Source organism: Loxodonta africana, chromosome 15 (genome assembly GCF_030014295.1).
Source record: "Loxodonta africana isolate mLoxAfr1 chromosome 15, mLoxAfr1.hap2, whole genome shotgun sequence".
Taxonomy (NCBI): domain Eukaryota; kingdom Metazoa; phylum Chordata; class Mammalia; order Proboscidea; family Elephantidae; genus Loxodonta; species Loxodonta africana.
This window is the reverse complement of record NC_087356.1, coordinates 417,484-437,371: the sequence shown is the minus strand read 5'-3', so window position 1 is coordinate 437,371 and position 19,888 is coordinate 417,484. Positions and strand designations below refer to the sequence as shown.

The window sequence follows — 19,888 nt, the reverse complement described above, 5'->3', positions numbered from 1 at the left end:
GAGTCCAGGACAATGTCATGTATAATATTTTGATTCTATTTCATCCCCATCACCCCCAGACAGAAACACACCCCTGTGTGAAGAGTGACTACTATCTGTGGTCATTAAAATTTGCTTCGTATAATAAAATCCCAAACTTTCAGGGGGTCAGGGAACATACCTTGCTATGGAAAACTCACCTTGACATTTCCACTCCTCTAACTTAAAAATACCAAACTAGATTAAGTAACAACAACAACAAAAAGTTGTTCCCACAGTTTGCCCAGCTCTCACCACCGGCTTTCAGCCTGCAACAATTTTCATGCTTGAGTTATTAACTTATGAAAATAGGCACAAAAGGGGGAAAATGTGAACAGACCCTCGGCCGTATTATTAGTCATCGCTACAGCTGAGTGCTTTCCGGCACAAAGGCGTCGTCTTCTGCGGTAGCTCAGTTTCGAACAAAACGTAGCTCACTAACGGGCTGTGCCTCACGTACCTTTTTGTAATCATCACGTTGCCACTGTCTGTAATCTATCCTGTTTTTCTTTAGGACCCTGTGCGTTAATCTCTCTCTCGCACACAGTTTTTTTAAAGTCCTCTTTCATTTGTGGCTGAAAAGAAAGGTCTTTTGGGGAAAGCACCTCTGTGTTGGTGATAATAATATTTGGAAATCAGGGTGATGGGTGAAGGTGTATGTGGACTCTGGGGGCAGCAGCATGAGCAGACGCAGGGAGCCTGGCAGCAGAGTGGAGGAGACGTTGGCCTGGTCACCTCTGTCCCTTTATTCAGGAGGCCGGTGCCTAACTGAAACCTTCCTGGGCTGGTCAGAGGCATCTTGCTCACTTGCTGAGTGGGCTTCAGTTCCCTGGGTCAGCTCCAAAATTCCAGGCAATAGCCCCCTTTCCGGAGGTTTCTGGCTGGGGCCCAGAGATGTGGACCCAAACCAGTTTGAGAGCAAACAAAGGAGCCAAGTTTTGAACCTATCGGTTTTCCCTTTTGTAAACTCCAGAATTGGTTACAGAAATCAAGGCCTTTGAGTTTTTGGAAACAACAACAAAAATAGCAAGAAAATAATTAGGCAAAAGAAATATAGCAGGCCTGTGAAAAGCTTGGGGAAGGTCCAGGTTTTCATAAACTAGAATGAATCACTAGGACTGTCTCCTAAACATGTCTGAGATCCACATGGGGCTGGGATGTGGGGAACAGGCCTTCTCAGAGCAGGAAGCCATGGCCAGCAGGAGAAGCCCTGGTTACCTGCCCCCTGGACTAGGATAATGGGATTCTCCGCCAGACACTGGCCTGGCCTGAGGGACAGTGTGAAGCAAATGTGCGCTTTGAACTTCTTTGAAGTGCTAATGAATGCTTTGATTTGCCACTTTCCTCCTCATTAAGACCAGTGTGATTCCACTTTGCCCTGGACGCTCATCTCACCTCCCAAGCCAGCTGCTCCTCTTTCTGTTCAGCTGGGCCCCAAGTCCAGTGAGGGCTCTTCCCCTGGCAGGTGGCAAAAGGGCCTACATTGCCAAAGACCCCTCACCTCAGGTGCAGGGACAACCTGCCCAAATTGCTCTGAGAGCCGTGGGGTCCCAGCTCACATGAAGACAGAGATGTTTCCATGAGTAACTCTCAATCTGGAATGTCCTGTTGGGCTCACAGGAACAGTGCACGCTAAGATTTCCTCATACCGTTCCCTCTTGAGGTGACCAGAAGGGACAGAACTCAGGAAGACCTCTTGAAAAAAACTTGTTGCCCTTGAGTTGATTCCGAATCATAGTGACCCTATAGGACAGAGAAGAACAGCTCCATAGGGTTTCCAAGGAGCAACTGGTGGATTTGAACTGCTGACGTTTTGTTTAGCAGCCATAGCATGCTGTAGCTCTTAACCACTGTGCCACCAGTTTTCGCCTCAGAAGACAGAGTGCCTAAAAGATCTTGAACTCTTAGAGGTTACAATGACAGGCTCTGCCCTCACCCTCTTTTTGGTGTTGTTAGTTGTTGGCAAGCTGGGTCCAACTCATGGCGACCACGGGTACAACAGAACAAAACGTTGCCCGGTCCTGAACCATCCTCACCACTGCTGGTATGCTTGAGGCCACTAGATTGGAAACCGTGTGGGGCAGTTCTACTCTGTCCAACAGGGTTGCTATGAGTCGAAATTGACTCGACGGCGTCAGGTTTGGTTTGGTTTTGGTTCCGATCTAGGGGGCCCATCTTCTAGCACCGTATCAGACAGTGTTCTGTTGTGATCCATAGGGTTTTTATTGGCTAAGTTTCGTTAAGTAGGTCACCAGACATTTCTTATAATCTGTCTTAGTCTATAAGCTCCACTGAAACCTGTCCACCATTGGGTGACCCTGCTGGTGTTTGAAATACTAGTGGCAGAGCTTCCAGCATCACAATAACACACAAGCCACCACAGTGTGACACACTGACAGATGGGGGTGGAGCAGCCTTCTCAGCAGTGACAAACTGAGGCAGAAGAGCTCGCCCAAGGCCTGGTTGCCAGGTGGCAGCAGAACGCTGGTTCTTCTAGGTGGCACTGAACCCTTGTGACCCATCTGTCTAATACCCTCTGCCCCAGGCCCTCTCTCCCACCCTCCCAACCCTAAGTAAAGGTCAGCGGGATGGAGCTTTGAGTCCTTCCAGTAAAACTGCAGACTAGAGGAAGTGGGAGCTGAGTGGTTTACTCTGAGGCCTCAGAAGGTGCCTCTCTTACTCTGTCAGCCACGGGGGAAACAAGCAGTAGGACACGGCCCTGTGCTCCAGGAGTCGTGAGCGAGACAGTCCCAGCGACACACTCCTAGAGATGGCTCCAGGCTGTGAGCAAAACCTGGGAAATCTGGATGAGCTCGGCGGTGGAGGATGGAGAGAGGAGTGCACTCCAGAACAGACCTTGGGCTCGAGGAAACCTTCCCCCATCTTAGCTCACTCCACCTTCCGTACAGTCTCTACAGCCGGTGAGTCCCAGGTCTTGTTACCTGTGCTCTGTCTTGGTATGTCCTCGTAACCATCTGTAAGATCAGGATGGAGATCAAACCTTCCTCCCCCTTATTGCAGCTGCAAGAAACTAAAGGGTCAAAGAGGCAGGTGACTTGTTCAAGCCTTCGGTCAGAGGCTGCTTTTGTTTCCCCAGAAGCAGGGAAAGGCTGGCCCTAAGGAAGGCAGGAGTCTCTGGCTGGTGCAAAGGGTTAATGTGCTCAGCAGCTAACCTAAAGGTTGGTGTTGGAGTCCACCCAGAGGCGCCTCAGAAGAAAGGCTTGGTGATCCACTTCTAAAATCAGTCACTGAGAACCCTGTGGAGCACAGTTCTGCTCTGAGAGACGGGTCCTTGGGAGCGGGAACCAACTCGACGGCAACTAGCTGGTTGGACGGAAAGGAAGGCGGCAGCCAGAGAGAGCTGTGGGCCGTCCTCCAAGCCACAGGGTCTCGGCGAAAACAGCCTGCCGAGCACACACTGTTCACAGCCTCACGTGCCAAACTGCTGCTTGAAAACCAATGATGAACACTGGTTGCAGAGAACTCAGAAGCGTGTAATATCCACTTTGGTGATGGTTCCACTTTCTTCTTCTTTTCCCCTCCAAGGAAGGGGAGAAAAAGCTGTTCACCGAGAAGCACCCTTGCACGGAGCATGGAGCCCTCTGTTCATCTGTTCTTAACAGGCTCCCGCTGAGACTACCGAACATCTGCATAGGTCTGTTTATGGGGGACCAGTTAACCACGATGAGGTTACAGCTTGCGGGGTAACTGTGGGTTTGCTGGTGGGAAAAATAAGCTCCTCTGCGCTTGGCGTCCATACACACTCCCAGCATTTTACCATAGATGTCGAAGGACGGATTTGCTGTGAATTAAAAAGATGTAAATTATTTGAGATTAGTTACAAACACACTCAGGATGCCCCGACAGCCTTTCTGCAGCACTTCACTCCTGCCTGGCCTCCAGCCAGGGAGGGGGCCACAGCAAGGAGCCCACCGGGTGCCACGGCCAGGAGCCCACCGGTCCCCAAGTCGCTCTGTCTTCACGCCCCGACAGGCCACTTGGGAGGAGGACGGCTTGCAGGCTGCTAGCACGTGGCGTGGATTTGCTTTCCCTGCTTTTTCCAGAGATGCTGAAGGACCCCAGTGTCCCCTGACAATGTGCAGGCAGCAAGAAGGGCTTTGTCGTGTGAACTTTGTGCTCTTTCACACTTAAGGAGCCCCGGTGGCACAATGATTAAGTGCTCGGCTACTGATTGGGAGGTTGGAGGCTCAAGCCCACCCAGTGGTGCTGTGGAAGAAAGGCCTGGCAACCTGCTTCCGTAACAATTACAACCAAGAAAACCCTATGGATCACAGTTCTACTCTATGACACATTGGGGTCACCAAGAGTCAGAAATGAGTTAATGGCAACAGGTTTGTTTATCTTTGGTGCTCTTTCATAAGTTTTTTCTTAGCGATGAGAAAACTGAAGTTCCAAGCTCTAGCATGATTTTGCCAACACCAGGCCATAAGGAGTGGGATGCTCTCACTCATCTAAGTGTCCTGTGGTGCAAAAACAAATTCCCCAGGGACCAGAAGGAGTAAGAGGCTGTAGGCAGCTGATAAGTGGCTTTAACAGTTTGAAACGGACATTGTGGGCCCAGGTCGTCCGTGTTTTTGTGAAGAGATGCCAGAAATCACCAGGTCTTTCAAAGTTGGCTCAGGTTATGGAAAACAAAACAAAAAGAAAACGTCATTTCGACCAGTGTTTGTGACCCCCACCGTGGATGCTTTGGTGCGGCTGGAGCTGGGAGAAAGGGGTGCCTTGGCTTTGCTCACTGTCCAGGTGGGGGCTGGAGGCCCGACCGTCACGATCCCTGCTTCCTGGTCCACGAGGCCTGTGTCACAGGCAATAGTTGCCAGAGCTCAGGGCCCTTGTCCTTGTCCCCCGCAACATCACTGGACTCCTGACCTCTATTCTGCTGCGCTGTGATAGACGGTCATCTATGAATGTTAGCTAATAACTTATCTCTAATCCTGGCATCAGACTATAAAATGCACCACAGGACACAAGAATATCAAGTCAGGTGACCTCAGAAACAATCAACCGAAATTGACATCTGACGATATCCCCCCACCAGACCCCCAGGGGTTGGGCTGTGATTGGGAAGGTTTTCCATTCCTTATGGACCCCATGCTGTGAAAATTCACCTATTTTTATTCATCAAAACAATTTTTTTCAATAAGCAGCCCAGAAGAAAACCATTATGAATGGCAGCTTCATTGCATTTTTAGAACAAAGAGAATATTGCTCACACTCCGAGGCCTGTTCAATGATATTGGATTTTAATTAAAAAATGTTAGCCCGTTAAATTGATGATAATGAAGGTGCAACACTCGGGTTTTAAAAGAAACCAGGAAGACAAAATATGGTTGACAGTCTGTCTCAGTTATCTATGCAATGTTACTTAGCATTTGTCTTCTCTCTCTTCCATTGGAAAGTTTCAGTTCTGAATCCAAACCAAACCAAGCCTGACTCATGATGACCCCGTGTGTTACAGAATAGAACTGCTCCATAGGGTTTTCTTGGCTGCAATCTTTAGGGTAGCAGATTGCCAGTCCTTTCTTCTGTGGTACCACTGGGTGGCTTTGAACTGCCAGCCTTTAGGTTAGTGCACCATCCAAGGCCCTCAATAACCAAAAAATCCAATCCAATTGCCATCGAGTCAATTCTGACTCAATGGACCTATAGAATGGAGTAGAACTGCCCAGTAGGGTTCCCAAGGCCGTAATCTTTACAGACGCAGCTGCTACGTCTTCCTTCTGTGGAGCAGCTGGTGGGTTCAGTCGATTGACCTCTCGGTTAGCAGCCAAGCGCCTTAACCACCGCACCACCAGGACTTCTTGGGACCTTAATAAACCAAAACAAACCTGTTGCTATCCAGTCGATTCTGACTCATAACAACCCTGTAGGACAGAGTAGAACTATCCCATAGGGTTTCCAAGAAGCAGCTGGTGGATTTGAACTGCCAGCCTTTTAGTTGGCAGCCATGGCAATGAACCACTATGCCACCAGGGCTCAGGATCTTAATGCTAGGGAATAATCCAGGCCATGTATACCTGAGGCAGGGAGCTGGTGGGGGGCAGCGTTCAGATACCATCCTGGGCTAGCTGTTGTCTCAAGGGCCCCCTAGAAATTGTAACTTTCCCAGGCTACCCTAGAAAAGCCCTTTGAAAGGGCCAGTTTCCCTGGCAAGAAACTTGGTGCTGCTCCCAGGTGATTGGTCGAGGTCATCTTAGTGGGTCTGGTAATTGGGAGCGGCTTTATTTTGAAGCAGTAAATTAAATAGTGTGGATGCAACGCAGTTTGAGTTCTTAGTTTTAAGAGCGTTTTCTTGAGATGATGCAGTAACTGAGGAAAATCCAAGTCCTGGAAGGGCTTCAGCGCACTGGTTTTAAGAAAGGCCATCTACAACCAGGCAAAAGAGATCTGCTTCCTCTCTGCGCAGGCCTTTTAGAGATAAGTGTCAGTTCATGTACTAAAGCCCCATAAAACAGGAACCATTCTGCTCTAACCAAAACAGGGCACTGCTTCCACGGAGCCTGAGTGTGGCCCAAGGGGCCCAGAGTGGACGAGTCAAGTCCACTGAAGCCTATGAGAGAAGGAAACAGCTGCTCTCTGTCTTGGAGCCTACGACGGCCCTGCCTCATACTTGGGGTGGGAGGGGACTACAGGTACTGGAGGATTCAGGCCTTGGGGGCAGTGGTACCAGCCCCAAAGTGTGGGAGTGTGAGTGTCTGTTTCCACCCTGGGAAAACATGTGCAGGGAACAGACCACAGAGTTAACTACAAGCCAGAACAGCACCTCCACCTTCCCCAGGGGAAAGACCAGAATGCATTCAGAATCCAGTGTGCAGACCTGGGGTCTGGAACAGCAAATGCAAAGGCCCTGGGGCTGGCCCCCACCTAGCAGGATGGGGACAGTGTGGCCAGTGCAGAGAGGGTTGGAGCCAGTCGTGACATGGGAGAGGCGCAGGGCTGGGCCACCCAGGGCTTGCTGTGCGCAGGGAGGAGCCTGGATTCTGTTCTGAGAGCAACAGGAAGCCATTGTCGGGTTTCAACCAGGAGAAGGACATGAGTCAGTGTGCATTTCCCGGAGATCGTGCTGGCTTCTGTCTGGAGCAGGAGTCTAGAGGGTAAGAGGCTGGGCTGTGGGCCAAGTGGGAAATGGTGGGGGAAGTGGACAGACTCCCTCTTGATGCATTTCCCACGTAGAACCAGCAAGGCATGGTGAGGAACTGGGTGAAGAGGTGTGGGAAGGTCCCTGGAGAAGGCCTCTACCCACTGGCTTCCTCACTGGGAAGAAGAACCTGATAATGCTGAGGAGGCTTAGAAACGGCGGGCGCTGTGACTGGCCCGGAGCAGGCACCCAGGAAGTAAGAGTCCGATTGCATCCCCACTGTGTTCTTCTGTCCCCAGGAGCACAGATAACGGCCATCTGTCTGTAGAATGCCCCTTCTGATCGCCTGCCCCCAGTAAAGTGGCAAGTGAGGTCTGGGCCGGTCGGGGACGGGCAGGGTGAGATTCATCTTTCTGAGAAATCACGCGTACACACGCAAGCAACAACAGTTATGCAATTAAACTTGAAGGTTCTTAAAACATGTCGATGGTTACAAACAGAAAGTCAGCAGGGTGCTGATGTGGAAAGACCTCCATGTCTGTGGTGCTCATATGCCCCCAGGACAACAGGTGAACCCGCCCAACCCTGCCCTTCAGGTGTTGCCGGCGACCACGGTGTCCACATCTGTTCCCCAGCCCTCACACCTGGAGGGGATGGTGCGTGGGTGAGCGTCATGACCTCCCACTTTCAGTTCCAACAGGCACTCCTGAGTTCTAATAGGCCCTGCAGCCATGCCTCCCTGGACCCACAGGGTGCTTGAGCAGGGGAAAAGCTTGTGAAGTTTCTTAAAAGAAGAAACTGGGGTGTGTTGTCTTCCCCTGGCAGGCTGTCTGGGCTGTGTGAGGGGAGGGGTTCCACGCACAGGGAAGGCTCTCAGAAGGGCACGTGACCACTTTTCTCTGAGGCAGCACATTTGATGTTCTAAATATAGTCCAAGATGACCCAAGACATGTTCCCCTCACAAGAGAACCATGGTTCTGTATTTCACAGCATTTCTGTGACGTCTTTCACTCCCATCCCCTGATCCATGGACCCTGGGCCTAAAGCACAACTCCAACCAGCCCAGGAGGGCATGCCTGCATAGGGCACTTTCTCAGGTAACCACCTTTTAGTTGGTACCAAAATATTTGCCAGCCTGCCAGCTACCTCCAGAAAAGTGAAGCAAGGCTTCTATTCACCGTAGATGGGTCGTCTGTCACCCCACGCCAGCAATGAGTAACTCTGCCTGCAACCTGTGGACTTGTTCTTCCGTGCGCTCTCAGCAGACAAGGCCCATCCTGACTTTTGATGTGGGCCTTTGATTTGGCAGGTATTCCATTCTCTCCTCAGAGCCTGGGGGCAGCATCACCTTATCCTTTCGGTGCATGTGTTTCTCACAAGGTCAGAACAGAAGACAATCCTTTTGGAAAGGGGTGCTCAGTGCAGGCCTCAGGCACAGGGGGGCTGTCTGCTTTCAGGCCCCCCAGGACTTGTGTGCAAGTGAGGGGACAATTTTGTGTATTTGAGTGGGGACTGCCAAGTGCTGCACCAGCCCTTCTGGGGAAGTTCAAGTTTCCAGAGGCCTGCCCTTAACTCTGACAGCGCCAGCCCTTCGCAGACAGGGCACGTGAGGGCATTTGTGAAGCGGCTCTAGGGCTGCACAGAGCATATTGGTCCTCCCCAAAGGGTTGATGAAGTGGTCTTAAGTTATATATAGCAAGCAGTGAGAAAAGCAGGCAAGCAGAAAAAGGAAGATAAAAAAAACAAAAAACACATGCATACACCCCCCCCACCCCCCCCCATCAATCTCTCAATCTCCAGCCCCCTCCTCCCCCCATAACACTATACATACAGATCACAGATCAGGGCACAGTTAAATTTGGCACACAGAGACTACAGCAAAGAAAGAAAACATATCAAGTTACACAAAGTCCTATTCAGATCGGGCCTGGGCCTCACTCACACACACAATGCCGCCTGCGGAGAACAAGGCCGTGTGTTGTGAGGGTTCCTTGCATTCATCTACTGGCCAGCCCTGGGCAGCAGGTTAATTCCCTGCCCTGCAGGTGGGGACAGATAAAACAAACTAAAGCAGCGTCATGGCTGCAGGAAACCTTTCTTTCAGAACTTGATCCATCTCCAGAAAGAGGACAAGCATGGACTCTGCTCTGGACGGTAATCTCTTAGGGTGGCAGGGAGACACCTGGCAGCCAGGGTAAATAAGAAAACTCAGCGGCGGGGCTTTTGGCAGGCAGAGATGCAAGGGAAGTTTGAAAAGTCTACTTCCTACCCTATGTTCCCAACCAAAGCGTTCCATCTCTCAGGATGGAGGCGCTCTGGAAAAAGCCCTTGGAGAGAGAGAGACAGAGGGTGGCAAGAGAGAAACCTAAGCCACAGGTGCCTGCCTGGGACCCCCACCCCTCCTCTCGCAGGCTGGCTCACATGGCCAGAACCCTAGAAGCTTACCTAGTGGGGCAAACAGGGCGGGACTTTTGAAGTGCAACCCAGGGGGGTTCAGTGTCTGCTTGGGGCAGCAGGCAGACTGCCAGGAGGGATTGGCTGAGCATCTGCTGTGTGCAAAGCCTGGCAGGGGAAAGCCAGGTATGCTTCAGTTGTTAGACATGGTCCCTGCCAGCAGGCACTCAGGACGCCCCCAGGAAAGGAGCAGCCAGGGCTGCACATAGCATATGGAGTGATAATGGTAACCCCTCCTGTCGCTATAGGGGTGAGTCTTTTCAAAGCCATTTCATCTTATTGCCTGAGGGTCACCTGATCCTAGGTGGGCATGGCTGGGGGCGGCAACATTCCGTTTTACAGTGGAGGCAGTCAGGCAGTGTGGGACGATACCTCACCTGGGCAGGTACAGCTGGTTCATACCTCAGGGGCTGGTGTCTACGGCCAGGGAAGTGGTTATCACATCTGGGCCGGCTGTCCTCAGGTTGGGGCCGGGAGTCCTGCCCCAGCCCAAGCCCCAGCAATGTGGTGGACATCTAGCACATCTCAGTTCACACCTGGGCTTTGTCATCAGCGTGAGCTCAGTCTGCGGTGAAGGCACAGTGCACGGAGCATGTACAGGGCCACCTCACACAGTGAGGGACCCTGTGCATTTCATCCCTCTTCCCTGCCTTTTGACTTGATGGAACCTCAGACTTGACTACATAGAACGGATGCTAAGAAGGCCAAGATGTGGGAAACTGGCACCTGTGGTTAGTTCACTTTTAAAACCAACATTGAAGCCCCTTCATTTTATGTTTCCTCATCAAAGAAAGAGTAAACTAGGAAAGAGTAAGTACAGTCTGTGTATTGCTGGCACCAGACCATCTCCTTAGCAGAGAGGGAACCGTTCGTTTTCCTTTTCTAAATCCTAACCCTACGTTGTTCTTAACAGAAATCATTCTGCCTAACGCTCTTCAAAGGCTCCCAAAGCAAGACAGACAGCCACTTTCTCTTATGGACAGGGAGGACCCTCTGCAGATGAAGTGGAAGAATCACACCTTCCCTGCTCTTGTTCCCCTTTCTCAGCCAACTTAGATGCCCAGTCTCTTGCTAAAGTCCCCATTATTCCAACTTGTTTTTAGGAGAAGACCCCAAAACTCATGCTCATGACTGAAGTGTAAATGGCAATCAAGAGCTTAATGTGTCGGCTCTCCCAGGTGGGAAGTAAGGCTGCAGAGAACACCAGTGAACAGGCATGCATGGAGAGGATGGTGGGGGTTGGAGTGGTTACCCCCATGGAGCTTGCTTTGCCTTCTTCCCTGACCTGAAACATAGATCTTAATGTAAAACATCTCCCACTTCATGGAGACTCTCCTTGGGAAAATCAATGCCAGCACCCCTGTGCCTTTGCACCAGGTCCCAGGCCTCCCCCAACTGCGTGGAGTGTCTCCAGTGCCTTCACAGTGCAGTGGATCCCTGGTACTTTTGGGCTAGAGGAGTCCTTACAGAACACACCACCATACCCAGGGTCCTGGCAGCCCTCCTTGCGATGGAGCTTTGCACACGAGGGCTGATTGGTGCTTGGCTGCAACATTTAAAAAAAAATGGCATAGTGGCACTTAGGAAAATATTTTGCAGGAGGAGGGAGCAGTTGGCAAACAAATGTGGAAGTGCATGCATTATTTTCATGAAAATTGGGTAGTTAATTTTCTTTTCAGCCAGTGAAAAAGAATTCATAGATTTTTAGATCTGAAAGATTCTTTAGAAAGTATTTTGTCCATTTCTTTGCTAAGAGGCAGTGTGACTTGCCCAGGGTCACATGGTGGTTAAGCGCTAGATGGATGCCAGGAACCCAGGTGTTCTGGTGTGAAGTGGGGGTACCCATCACAGAGATGAACATGTCATCTTTACGGTAAATGCTGATTCTGTGGGGAGGGCTAGGTGGTGTGGAGTGGGTGGGACCACTTGTCACACTTGTTCAGGAAGGCTCCTCTGTTGGCCCCTGGACATTTCAGCTTAATCTTAGCATGCTTCCAAGTGAGTCCAGGCAACTTCGTCCTGTCCTGTCTTCTCCACAGGGTTCCCTGTGAGCAGCTGGGAGCGTGGCCAGCAGAGGCGTGGCCAGCAGAGGTATTGCAAATCCACGGGTATGACCTACAGTGAGCGACTTCCATCTCAAAAATTTTGCAAATCTCAGAAATAGATCTGTTTTCAACCAGTGAGGAAGGATAAAGCAAAATGATCTTGCAGACTTAGAAGTGGGCCCTATTGTTTTCCATCTGAACACATGTTTTACATCAAGAGAAGGGCTTGTGGTCAGGGTAGGGGGAGCCGAAGGGAGATTCAAGGGTTATTCAGCTCACAGAGTCCTCAGGCTCTTCAGTGTCAACCCTCAGAGCACTCAGGACATCGGGTACCACTCAGCAGAATTGCCTAGGCCCACCTCTCAGGACCACAGCGTGGTCCAGAGGGACAGATGCAGATAAAAGATGGTCATCTTGCTGCAGATGGTTTTCCTAGAGGCTGTAGCTTCTCCTTTGGATGTGATACGTTCCCTAATGCATATTCAAATGCACAGCACAAGTGGGGCCTGATTGTCAGCAGAGCCCACCAAGGCATGCACACTCAGGGTGAGCAGGTTCTGTATGGGACCTGGGTCAGGCAATCACCAGGCAGAGCCATAGGCAGAAGGGGAAAGGGTTTGCATTCAGCTGTGGTCACTTTCTAGCCTCAGTGTCCTCATCTGCAAACCAGAACAATGCTAATTCCTTTCCGTGACATCTCCCGGGTTGACCACACGAGGTGAGGACTTGTGGAAGTGGCTGGCATAGAATAGACAGGGGTGGGGGTGGGGGCAATTTCTGTACAGTTTCAGGGGCAGGAAGGAATTCCAATATCACTTCAGGCTTCTGGTTTTCTTCTTCTTGAGATGATGTTTTGTTCCAAGAGGGAGGAGCAGCAAGTAGCGTCTCTCCAACCTGCAGGTCAAGTCAAGACAAATCAAGCCTTAGAGCCTCAGTTTAGCACTTACACTCTGGCCCCAAAGGTTTGTGACCCCAGAGGTGTGTAAAACGGCGTGACAGAGTGGGGGGGGTGGGGCCAGAACACCTCAATGCAAGCCCTGGGGACACTTCTGGTCACCTCTGCGACCTCGGGTCACTTCACTTCCCTGGCTCTGTTGGCCTGCTTGTAAATCGGAGAATACTACACACAGCATAGGTTGTGATGAGACGTCAGCAGAATAATGCAAAGGAAGAGAGCTGGGAATGAGAAGGTACTAGACATGTCTTCTATGTTTTTCTATTTTTAAGAGAAGGGAGAAGGGGAGAGAGGAAGGGAGAAAAAGATAGAGGGGGTGGATGGAAACAAAGGGGAAGACTTTTTATTATAGAATACATTTAGATTTCCAGAAAATTTGAAGACAGTGCAGAGAGTTCCCTATACCCCACACTCAGTTTCCCCAATTGTTATCATCGGATGTTAGTATGATATGTTTGTCACAATTAATGAACCAATATTGATACATTATTTTTAACTAAAGTCCACACTTTATTCAGACTCCTCTCGTTTTCACCTGATGTCCTTTGTCCCAGGATCCAGGGCACCATATTTCACTTAGTTGTCATGTCTCCTTCGGTGTCTCTTGGCTGTGACAATCTCTCAGACTTTCCTTGTTTTTTTGATGACCTTGACAGTTTTGAGGAGTAATGGTCAGGTATTTTACAGGGTGTCCCTGAAGTGGGATTTGTCTGAGGTTGTTCATATGCTTAGACTGGGGTTAAGGGCTTTTGGAGGAAGACTTCAGAGCTACAGTGCCATTCTCATCACATGCTGACGTCTTCGTTGATGTTGACTTTGATTATCTGGCTGAGGTAGGTTTGCTGGGCTCCTCCACTCTGAAGTTACTCTGTTTCCTCCCTTTCCATACAGTCTGGTCCTATCTGGAAGGTTACCATGCATAGTCCACAATAAGGAAGTGGAGGTGTGCTCCACCTTACGTAGAGACTTGTCTGTTCTCCATTGATTTATCCATTTATTCAGTCATTTGTATACATTAGCATGGAAGCATGGGTGTTTATTCTATATGTGTGTTGTTTATAATTCAACACTACTTTGTTGCTCACATTGTTCCAGTCTTGGCCATTAGGAGCTCTTTCAATATTCTTCTGTGTCCCTTTGACATACACCCATCATTGTGGTGTTTTCTTTTGTTTTCCGGAACATTTTTCTTTCCTTTTTTTTTTGACATTAGATATGATCCAGACTCATAAATTCTCTGCCCAAGCCCTACAATCAGCCATTTCTTCAAGAAATGCCAGTTCCTCCTATTATCAACAGTATTAAAAACTAAGATCTGTGCACTAGGTGTGCTCAGGGTGTCGTTTCTTTTAAGCCCTCTCAGCTGACAGAGCACAGAAATGTCTGTGTACATACAGACCCATATCTGTAAATATTTCATACGTACACATCTGTGTCTGTATTAAAGCTGAACATGAGTTCACGCTGATGTCTCCAGCACTAATCCATTACCACATGGATCATTCCAGCCTTCCCCAGCTTCCTCATCTGTAGTCTTCTGCTCCAACAGAGAGAAAGCTGGCTCCCCCTGTCTGTCATTTATTTACTTAACTTTTTAAACCCTGGTGGCTAGTGGTTAAGCCCTTCGGCTGCTAACTCAAAGGTTGGAAGTTCAAATCCACCATTTTTAAGTCGTGTTGTTTGTTTTCTTATTGTTAAGATTTAAGATTTTTTTTTTTTTTTTTGGATATAACTCCTCTATTAGGTATGTATTTTGCAAATACTTTCTCCCAGTCCATGGCTTGTCTTTTCATTTCCTTAACAGTATCGTCCACAGAGTAGAAGATTTTAGTTTTAATGAAGTCCAGCTTATCTGTTTTCTCTTTCATGGATCATGTTTTTGGTGTTGTGTCTGAAAACTCATTGCTAAACCCAGGGTTGTGTAGGTTTTCTATGTTTTATCCTAGAATTTTTATAGCTTTGCATTTTACATTTAGATCTACATTTTACGCTTGGATTTTGAGTTAATTCTTGTGGAAGGTAGAAGTCTGTGTCTAGCTTTTTTTTTTTTTAATCTGTAGGCTTCAGATAGGCCCTGTGTCCAGGGGACAGACAACTGGGAGGGCTTGGGAGAAATCCTGGCAACAGAAGGTGTTGCTGACCGTGGTCCACCTGGATCTGCCACAGGGTGTTGTCCAGGCCCCAGCCTCACTGCGCTGTGGTCTCTTGTGTATCTAAGGAACCGTTTCATTGCTGGCAGCTTTTACTGGAGGGGCTGAGGACCCCTCAGCATGTGGATGTTTTCCAGGCTGCGGTGGTGAGTGAGGGATGCAAGGGCACTGGAGCTGGGCAGACTTGAAATTTAAACCCCAGCTTTGCTTTTAGGAGCCGTGTGATCTTGGGCAGGCAAGTCCAAGATCTCAGGCATAACAGTATCTCTCAGGGCAGCCGTGGGAGTAATGGCACCTAACGCACAGAATAAAGACTTCACATAAAGCCCGTTGCTGTCGAGTTGATTCCAACTCATAGTAACCCTATAGGACAGAGCAGAGCTGCCCCATGGAGTTTCCCAGGAGCACCTGGTGGATTTGGGCTGCAGACCTTTTGGTTAGCACATACTAGGTGTTAAAACACATTTGTCACCTTCCTTATTAGCATGTCTATGACTGCCCCTCCCACTGGTTAAGCAGTTCATCCACACTTTTGAGACTCCTTTCCCAGCATAAAATTCACATGTAAGATCTATAGTGCTGTGCCTTCTCCTGAGAGCTTATTCCTTGCAAGGAGGCAAATAGAACTATCACTTCTCAGTTGTCCTCACAACTTAGGCTGGGGCCAAGTTTTGTTTGAGGCCTTGCAGCTTAAGAAAACAGCTCTACAGCCAAATAACCTGAAGAAACAGTGTTCCCACCTCCTCCCTGCCCCCCCAGGCCCCCAGAGACTAGGAGGATCATGCTAACTTCTTTGTGCTCCAGAAATTTGACATCTTGGTTTTAATATAATTTTACAGCACATTCCCTACCCAGTGTCAAGATGGTGGTTCTAAAATGAAAACCAGGCCCTGCCATGCTTCTTCTCCCTAAGTTCACCCAGTGGCTCACAGTGTACCTGAAACAAACAAAAAACAGTTGCCGTTGAAGCAACTCCAGCTCACGGCAACCCCATGTGTAGATCTGCGCTCCTGAGGGTTTGCAACGGCTGATTTTTCAGGAGGAGGTTGCCATGTCCTTCTGAGGCCTGTCTGGGTGGACTCGGACTTCCAACTTTTTTGTTAGCAGCGGGGCACGTTAACCAACTGTTTGCACCACCCAGGGACTCCTTGACCAATCGCTGTGGAGTCAATTCCGACTCATGGTGGCCTTATGTGTTACAAAGTAGAACTACTCCATAGGGTTTTCTTGGCTGTAATCTTTATGGAAGCAGGTCGCCAGTCCTCTCTGCCACAGCGTTGCTGGGTGAGTTCGAACCACCAACCTTTCAGTAAGTAGCTGAGAGCAAACTGTTTTCACCGCCCAGGGGCCTAGGGGCTCCTTATCACACCTGAAATAAGAGCTGTTTATTAGCCAGGCTTACGAAGCCCCAGACCTGATCCATCCTAGCCTCTCTCCACTCTCCCCCATGGCTCCAACATGCCAGCCACACTTGCTTTCTTTCTATTTCTCAGCTCTACAACCTCATTCCCACCTCAGGGCCTTTGCACTTGCTGGTCCCTCTGCCTGGAATGTTCTTTCCCTGAGCTGAGCATGGCTGGCTCCTGCTTATCAGATCCCACCTCCAGTACTGTCTTTGCAGATAGCCTACCCTGACCATCCCTTAAAGCAGAGCCCTTCCCCATTGCCTCCCTTTCCTTTCTCACTGTTTGCTCAACGGCACCTATGGCAACCTGAAATCACCTAATTCGTATATGTGTTTACTTGTTTTTTGTCTGCTTCTTCCTTCAGGATTATCAGGGCCATGGGACAAGGGGCTGTGACTGCAGAATCCCAGGTGCCCAGATCTGTCCGGGCCACAGTAGGTGGTTCCCAGGACTGATTTTTACGTGGATGGCTGCTCCCTGCCATCATAGCACAGGTAACTTCTCATGCTCTGCAAAAGTGACCCTGGGCCCTGGTGCCCCTGGAGAGCCGTTTGTGGCTGGTGGATTGTCCCCAGACTGCACTCTGTGAAGCTGGCACACAGGAAACATGCCAGGAACCAGCGATGCCAGACAGTCATATGTGGCATGAGGCCTGAGGACAAAGCTTCTCAGACCAGGCTGGGGGGCCAGGACAGGAGGTGCTAAGGGGTAACCAAGCGTGTCTTCCCCACTAAATGTGCAGTCACATAGCCCAGACTGCTTTAGGTCAGGAGCAGTGCTAATTCAGTTGTCATCAAGGCAAAGGGACTCTACCTGGGAAAGATTTACTTCTTGTCTTACGTGTCTCCTGTCACCCTGCTCCCCCTTGCCAAGCTGCACAGCAGTCCCTTTGCAGACGTGAGATTGCAATAATAACCTGCTCAGCTGCCTGCCACTCAGCCCGCTGACCTGCAGCCAAGACGAGAGGGACTCCCCCCCAGATATATGCATAAATATATCCACAGAGAAACATTTGTTAGGAGGCTCCAGGAGAGAAATGACTATTCCATAAAGATTTCATTTTTGTTGGAGTCTATCCACTTCTCTATATTGTCATAAAAATTCAATAAGAAACTCCCATAAAAAAGAGACATAATTAAAAAGAAATGGGGACAGCTCCAGCAGAGGTTGAAGATTAAAGACCAAGGCCCAGAGCAGGCGGTGAAGTTTTATGACCTACCAAAGAAAGAAAAGCACACGATGTGGAAAACACACTCCAGTAGAAGGCATCCCTGCTGCCGTCCTGTGCGGGTGCTGGTCTCTGAAGTGGGGGCAGGCCAGCGGGGCCTTGGGGACTCATGGTGCACCCTCAGGCAGTGTGAGGCTGTATGCGTGGGTGTTAGTGAGAGGGGGCACGGAGCCCAAGAAATGCTGTGCGTACAACAGTCAGAAGCCAGCCCTGCCCACCAGGATCCACGGAGCTCGGGAACTCTGGGCCAAGGTAATCCTGTACCATTTCTTGATGAGACCTGGGGGCCGAGGTGTTATACCAGCATTACCAAAGAAGGAGAAAGGGTTTTTAACAAACCTTAACAAACACTCACTGAAGTATTCCACTTAAAGGTCCCAACTCACTTTTTATCGGACTATTTTTCTGACTACAAATACATTAGATGTTCATTGTAGACATTTTGGAAATACAGAAAAGCAAAAAGGAGATTAAAATTGGCCATTGCCTTTTCACCTAACTATGCCTGCACATCATCCTGCTGTTTTTAATTTTCTAATCTTTGGAATTCAGTTTTTTAAAGAAGAAAGTAATAGAAAAAGCTTGTAGATTGAAGATTGGTGCGGTGGGGAGTATGCCTCAAAAGCAGGTGAGGAGCACAGTGGTGGGGTCCTTGGGGCAGAGCTACGTGGATGGAGAGCACTCCTGCCCACCAAGGTCTGGAGCAGTCCGAGGGGAAACTAGATTTTTTTTAAAAATGAAGGGTGGGAAGGGTCTTACAACCAAACAGAAGCAGTGAGATTTAATTGCCTGTCCTTGTAAAAGCAGTCCCTCTTCCGGGACTGAATGTGTGGATATTTATTTCCTCATTTCCAAGTACAGTTGAAGTCCCTGGAGACACAAAGGGTTTGCATGCAACTACTAACCAAGAGGTGGACGGTTCGAGTTTACCCAGTGGCCCAGCAGAAGAAAGCCCTGGCAACCTACTTCTGTAAAGATTCCAGCCAGGAAAACCCCGCGGGGCAGCTCTGCTCTGTGACACACGGGTCGCAGTGACTCAGAGTTGACTCGATGGCAACGGGTTTGGTTCGGTTTTCCAAGCACACAGTTTGGTTTTGGAGCCGACTCAGTCTGCCCTGGATCTAGTCCATGACTGTGGGGGCTGGGCCCCCACTTCTGGAGATGGGAACCCTAGGTGGGCAACCTCTTTGTCACTGCTTAACTGCAGCAGTGGGAACTGGAGCCATGGCCCGCAGGGGCCACCCCCACGAGCCCCCGATATCTCCAAACATAATTTCAAAGCTGGAAGGAAACTCGTTACCGTTACCGTTTTGGTTACCTCATCATCATGACAGTGCAGATGCCAGGGAGAGGAAGTGAGTGTGGCCTCAGGCCGGGGCAGAGTGGCATCCTTCTGCCTGGGAGACCGTCTAACTAGCTGCCGTCAAGCCCGTTCCGACTCACTGTGCACCCCTGTGCGTCAGGAGCTGTGATCCACTTTCTGCCTGGGAGACCGTCTAACTAGCTGCCGTCAAGCCCGTTCCGACTCACTGTGCACCCCTGTGCGTCAGGAGCTGTGATCCACTTTCTGCCTGGGAGACCATCTAACTAGCTGCCGTCAAGCCCGTTCCGACTCACTGTGCACCCCTGTGCGTCAGGAGCTGTGATCCACAGGGTTCTCGATGGCTGTTTTTTTGGAAGTAAATTACCAAGCCTTTCTTCTGAGGAGCCTCTGGGTGGACTCAAACCTCCAGCCTTCCAGGGTTAGCAGCCTGGCACATTAACCATTTCTACCACCAGGGGCCCTGGCTTTTGTCAAGGGGCCTAAAAAGGATGAAGGGGACCCTGTATTTTGTTTTTTTCTGCAGGGAAAACTAACAACTTACAAAGAAGATGGAAAAACCCTGCCAGATTTGTAGGGAAAGTGGCTCTTTTCTGAGACGCCCCTGAATCAGACCTCCTGGGGTTCTCTGGGCTCCAAGAGAACGGACCTGCCATTAGACGTCCTTGGGTTAGACACCCGCTCCACCGTCCCCTACTTGTGTGCGGCATCAGCCAGGTCTCTCTAGGGCTCTGAGCCCCCATCTGGGCGCCTCCATCAGGACAGCAGTTGCTGCCTCCTTGGCCTGTCACAAGGCTACATGAGATTACTCATGTACAGGTCCTGGTGGAGTGCCTGGCTCACAATCACTACTTGTCATGGATTGAATTGTGTCCCCCAAAATATGTGTCACCTTGGCTAGGCCGAGATTCCTGGTATTGTGTGGTTGTCCTCCATTTTGTGCTAGTAGTAAATCCCAACCTCTATGTCTGTGGGACTGAGCTGTCCATTATGTTAATGAGACAGGATTAGGTCCTATTAATGAAATTAGGATGGGATGCAACACCTCAGGGCCCTGATCTGATACAAGGGGAGTTTCCCTGGGGTGTGGCCTGTATCACCTTTCATCTTACAAGATGTAAAAGGAGGGAGAAGAGAGCGGAGACAGAGGGACCTCAGTACCACCAAGAAAGAAGAATTGGGAGTGCAGCACGTCCTTTCGACCTGGAGTTC

At 49.7% G+C, this 19,888-nt stretch overlaps 1 long non-coding RNA gene across 4 annotated transcripts in view; it reads right to left on the bottom strand.

Moving 5' to 3' along the window:
- The window catches only part of LOC104847219 (uncharacterized), a 301,670-nt gene that overhangs the window by 177,183 nt on the left and 104,599 nt on the right, over window positions 1-19,888 (bottom strand). The gene's annotated exons all lie outside the window — the stretch shown is intronic.